Below are 5,621 nucleotides of genomic sequence, written 5' to 3' on the forward strand. Positions count from 1 at the left end.
TCATTTTTCGATCTTTAGCGGCGACATAAGTCGCTGGTATTTCCTTTATCCCTTCCACGAGCACGATAGCCGTTAGATTATAACCACGATTGGATGGTTCGTATCTACCAGAACGTCAAAGAGCGGATCCGTATCATTCAGCATTTAGCAGCGACACCAATAGTGGCGACGTTGGTCTTTAGCGGCGACTATTTCTTTAGCGGGGACTATTTCATTAGTCGCCGCTAAAGACTCATGTCGCCGCTAAAAACTGAATTTCTTGTAGTAAACTTAATTTTTAATTTCAAATTTTTTAAAATTAAAACTTATGATTTTCTTTTCTTTATTTAAATTTAAAAGATAAAAAACATTTTCATTATAATAAATCATTATATTTCTTATTTTTTTATAAATTTAAAATTCTTAAATTTTTTGACTTTTATATTGAATTTTTTTTTTTTAAATTAACTTATATAATACATAAGTTTCACAACGGATATATATATATATATATATATATATATATATATATATATATATATATATATATATATATATATATATAAATGCTGATATTATTATATTGATATTGATATGAATAAAGTGATTGCATTTTTTTTTTAACGAGAGGTGATGGTTTTAAGAATATATATATATATATTATTGTATGTGTCTTTTAACGCCACATTTCCCACTATTTGTGTGAGTGCCCTACTCCTCATCTCTATCCTCTCCTTGAAGATCTAATTCATGTTTTTTTCCTACCAAACTCAGATCTCCCTCCGGCCGGTTGATTTCAGAGTTTTATCTGTTTTCCGGTATCCGAAATATCTAACGTTTACATATCTGCTTATGCAGTTGATTATATTGTTTTGATGATCTCTTACTTAGGTTTCTGATTTTGGTTTCGATCAAATCTACTCTCTCTTTTCGTATTCGTAGATGTAACCGCCTAAGTCTTCTAGATCATCCGTCTTAATTTCTTTTTCTGAACATCAGATCATCGGTTTGTTAGGTCAGAATCTGAACACATGATCATGTGGATCATGTCCCTTCGTTGCATCGGAAATGAAAAATCCGATCACAACCGCGCATTAGATTCCGACCAATAACAAAGCGTATGCGAGATCGGAAAAGAAAAATAGGGTTTTGTTCTTTTTATATTTTTTTATTTTTTTTGTTTGAAAAGGAGTTGCTATTGGAGTAGATCTTTTGGTTTTATGTGGTACCTCTCCTTAGTGACTTTAGAATTCGACCAATCTTGAGGTGCCACATCACATCTTCGCTCGTGGCCTTAATTATTAAGAGTGACCCCATGAAGACCCCCTCCGAAGTTTGATTTTTCTGCCATTTTTTCATCTGAAAGCTCTCTAATGAAAAAAAAGACATACTCTTATTCTTCTTCTTCTTCAAGGGTTACTATCAGCCGCCAAGGGATTTTTCCGATCAAACCCTAAAGTCGTTGTTTTCCGGCGTGGCATCATCAAGATTCACGTACAAAAGCAAAAGCTTTTTGAGGATGAGAATCTTGATGATGCTGCATCGGCAATAAAATGGCTGTGCAATAGCTAGATGGCGTCAAGAGTTGTACTCTCTGCATTGTAGATGGTATCGGTAGCTGACTTACTCATCAAATGTGTCAGTTTCCAAATCTCCAAAACTGGTTATCAGGTGGGTATTTTGTTCTTGTTTTCTGTGTGTGTTTCTCTTTAATTAGTAAAGATTGTAACTTTCACTGTGCCACAAGATTGGTCTATCCTTTCAGCAATCTTTATACAAAAAAGAGTCCAAAATTTGTAGTTTCGAAACTGCTGATGCATGTCTTTACTTTCTTTGTTGGCACACTAGACTGTACTTGAACTATTTTTGCAGATCTATGATTGATTGTTCTTCTTACAGGTAAATTTAGACAACAAAATTAACATCTTATGAATAACACATACCAATAATCAACAAAATGTGGTTTGGGAATTCGAGGCCATGTACTCCTAGCTAGCTATGAAACTATGGTTCTTCATAATACACAACAAAATCGAGTTCATTTGGTAAGTTAATATCATCATCAGGAGTCTCTTTTTTTTCAGGGTTCCAATCGATCGATTTGAATTTTCTATGTATCTTGTTGAAACTAGTCATCTAACATTAGGATTAGACAACTTGAGATAACAAAAACTATAATTAGGATTATTTGTTGTCATTTGGCTTTGAGCTATGACTCAATGATCAAATACGGCAACCGATGCAGATTTAGTACATCATATATATATATATATATATATATATATATATATATAATCTGCACAACTTGAGAATGCTGGGATTAGTGAACATATATAGATGAGGAAAATTACATTTTATGTGATAAGTAAATTTGATATTAACTTATTCATATTAACTAACTTGCTAATTAAAAGCCCTAGTGATGTATATCTTACCCATAGTACTTTTAGTGAACAAGGATGTGATAAAAACAATCTCACCTGTTTGATGTGTGGTTACATAGGTCTCCGTACAGACTACATCAAGTGCTAATAGTAATAACTATATATGCTTAAATCATATAAATTAAGTAGGAGTACTTCATAATAAAGTCAAATTTGTAAAGAAAATGTTATTGATTTGCCATAAGTTCTTGTAAAAAAAAAGATATTTGTAAAACATGTTTTGATTATCATACTCCTAATCTAATCATAAACACCACCTATGTCTCCTAGTGAGACTTGAAGTCATGACTTCTCATTTGAGAGAGTCATTGTTCACCGCTAGCCTAAAGCGCTTTGGTCATATCCATTTCCCCCTTGCACACAAATATATATATATATATATATATATATATATATATATATATATATATATATGTGCTAACAAAAAATTCTAAAAAGTAAAAAAAAATATATATTCATTTATTGATGAAAATTATGCATTCATGTGTATGTACCTAACATACAAGTACTGATGATCATCTTTTTTTTTTTAGTTCAGTGTTGCATATATGAGAATTGTCTTTCATCTTGGAAGTGTACTACGCATTACAGAAAATAATATTAATTTCCTAAACCTAAATATATATGTAGATTGCTGATCTACGTAAGTGCGATATCTTTCATTTTTTTTGTTTCTTGGAAACCTTTTATCCATTGTCCAAACAGGAATCTTGAAACCAACAAATTCCAATCAGAAGAACGTGATACAGATGAATACAGCATTAAGTCATCAAAACTCTAGAGACATGACATGAGTGAAAAGACTCGAAGAAAACATATCTTGTTAGATTGATAATTTAGCATGGAAACATTTGCCAGCAAAGGAGTAGCTGTTCGCGACTTTGATCAACATGTCACATTGCTTGCTGCCATTGTTGGAGTTGCTTTTTAACATTTCTGTGTGGGGTGCATGGTCCTATTGAGTGCTTGTAGTACTGCTGACATCACTCTGACTCACACCGGAGAAAACACACAATAATCATGAAATTTATCAGCTCCGCAATAATGCAACCCAAAAGGGTTTCACAGACTTTTCTTTATTTATCTTTTAATCTTGATGTCATTTTGTTGTTCAAATAAGTTTGCTTCATTGATTAGAACTTATTTATATTATGCAATAAAAAAGACGTTTAGCATGTGTATTTAATAGATGTTTTGTCCGAAGATTAATAAATAAATACTAACAAACAAATGATAAAATTTACTTACAAACTTTTTTTTTTTGAACAACAATATATCAAAAAAGAACTAGCAAACTACCAAGGGGCTAGGCAAACCCGTGGTTATATAGTGGACAAAGCCAAAAAGAGGTGCTTTTAAAACGATTAGCTAACCGACTTAAACAGAGGGAAGCTATAATAAGTAATCTTTACATGATTTTTTTAACTAAAAAATGATGCCATGATACACTATAAGGAATGAGATTAATAGCCACGCATACATTTAATGGTGACAAACAACTTTCGCATTACTTGTTGCCGATAAAAATGTGTTTCGCCGCTAATGCTCACACATCTCCGTTGTTATTACGCCTCTCGTCACCGCAATTGTTAGCCATCACCGCTAAGATGCGTCGTTGCTAATGCTTCGCAGATAATACCCTTTCTTCTTTCCCCGTTCTGTCTTGCGTTCCATTTTCCTTTTCAACTCAAAGTGTTGCGACTGCGATGATCTTTAACCAATTTTGAAGCTTCCAACACACCGACGACCCAAACAACATCACCGACGAGGCAACAACAACGGCACATCGTCGCAAAAGGATTTAGCGGCGACATACCTAGCTTTTATCGGCGACGTCTGTCACCGCTAATGCTCGTGTTTCTTGTAGTGATAGTTTCTTAACACCAAAAACTAGTAGAATTACCATAGCAAAGTAAAATATTTTGTACCCTTTGAGCACCGACTAGCATGATATTGAAGATGAAATTGCAAGGGGGGGGGGGGGGGGGGGGGCACTACTAGAAACATGAGTTTTAGAGATGGACGAATCCGTCGCCATTCCGTCGCTAAAGATCATCTACCACGGATAACCACAGACTTACTCCATAGCCAATTAAAGCATGGCTAATGACTTAGCGAAGGATCTAGAAAGATATTAGTTTTCTCATGCCACATGCCACGAACTTAGTGACAAAATATCCATTGCAAGTTGACACTTAATACTGTTATTCAAGACATTTGCGACAAAACCTAATAATAATATTCCATCGTTAATACCTTGCAAACCGCTTTATCTGTTTTTTAATTTCGTCGCTAATCCCTCACAAATTTAAGATGTGATTTTTTTCCTTCCGTCACTAACCCCTTGCAAGTTTAAGATGTGAATTTTTTCCTTTCTGTAGCTAATCCCTCGCTAATTCATAATATCAAATTTTTGTTTGTTATGAATCTAAAACAAAATAATACCAAAAACATCAAATAATTATATAATCCAAACCAAATATATACATTTAAATACCAAAAACATCCAATAATTATACAGTCCAAAACCAAACTTTAACATTAAAATACCAAAAAAATTTAACCATCAAAGTTTACCAAAACATCCATAAACATCAAATATCAAAGTTTAACATTGATTGATATTTGATTTCAAAGTATAATGTACCATAATTCTAAATTTCCTCTCATATTTTGCATTTTTCCATACATTTGTGTTGTTTGATTTCTTGCATATAAAAGAAGGATCAGAATGGAATTGGAATCTAATTCACATTCAATCCCATGGAATTAGGAGAACCAATTTGGCCTTAGTTTTTCTTACAATGGAAGGAGACTTGGTTGTTTGCCGTCTTCTTGCTTTTTGTTGGATTCAGGGTCTTTTTTGGAAGCAATGTTTTTATAGTTGATGAAAACGAGATTAGTGTCTACTAAATACCATCTACAACACCATAATTAACAACATATATAGTATTTATTAAAAAGATGTAATATTTTTAATTGGGAAGGAAGTTAAAGTCTAAACTTCATGGTCTCTAGGTCTTTCCATGGGCCGTTCTATGATTGCATTCAATCGCCTTTATAAGCAAAACACAGTTGCAGGGTACCACCCAAGAACTTTGAATTACATCAACCCCTTTTATGATTCCTTCATACCAAAAACTACTTAAAATGAAAGAAATTAAGTAAATCCAAATACAATTTAACTAAATTATGTAT

The 5,621-nt window shown here is 33.0% G+C and overlaps 1 long non-coding RNA gene across 1 annotated transcript; it reads left to right on the plus strand.

The window, feature by feature from the left end:
- Positions 1-673: 673 nt before the first annotated feature.
- Positions 674-3,609, plus strand: LOC145093378 (uncharacterized). The gene is made up of 2 exons (XR_013702844.1): positions 674-1,650; positions 1,879-3,609. It is a non-coding gene; the product is annotated as an uncharacterized LOC145093378 (long non-coding RNA).
- The last annotated feature ends 2,012 nt before the right edge of the window (positions 3,610-5,621 follow it).

This window comes from Lactuca serriola, chromosome 1 (genome assembly GCF_051521515.1).
Source record: "Lactuca serriola cultivar US96UC23 chromosome 1, Lser_US96UC23_V15, whole genome shotgun sequence".
Taxonomy (NCBI): Eukaryota; Viridiplantae; Streptophyta; class Magnoliopsida; order Asterales; family Asteraceae; genus Lactuca; species Lactuca serriola.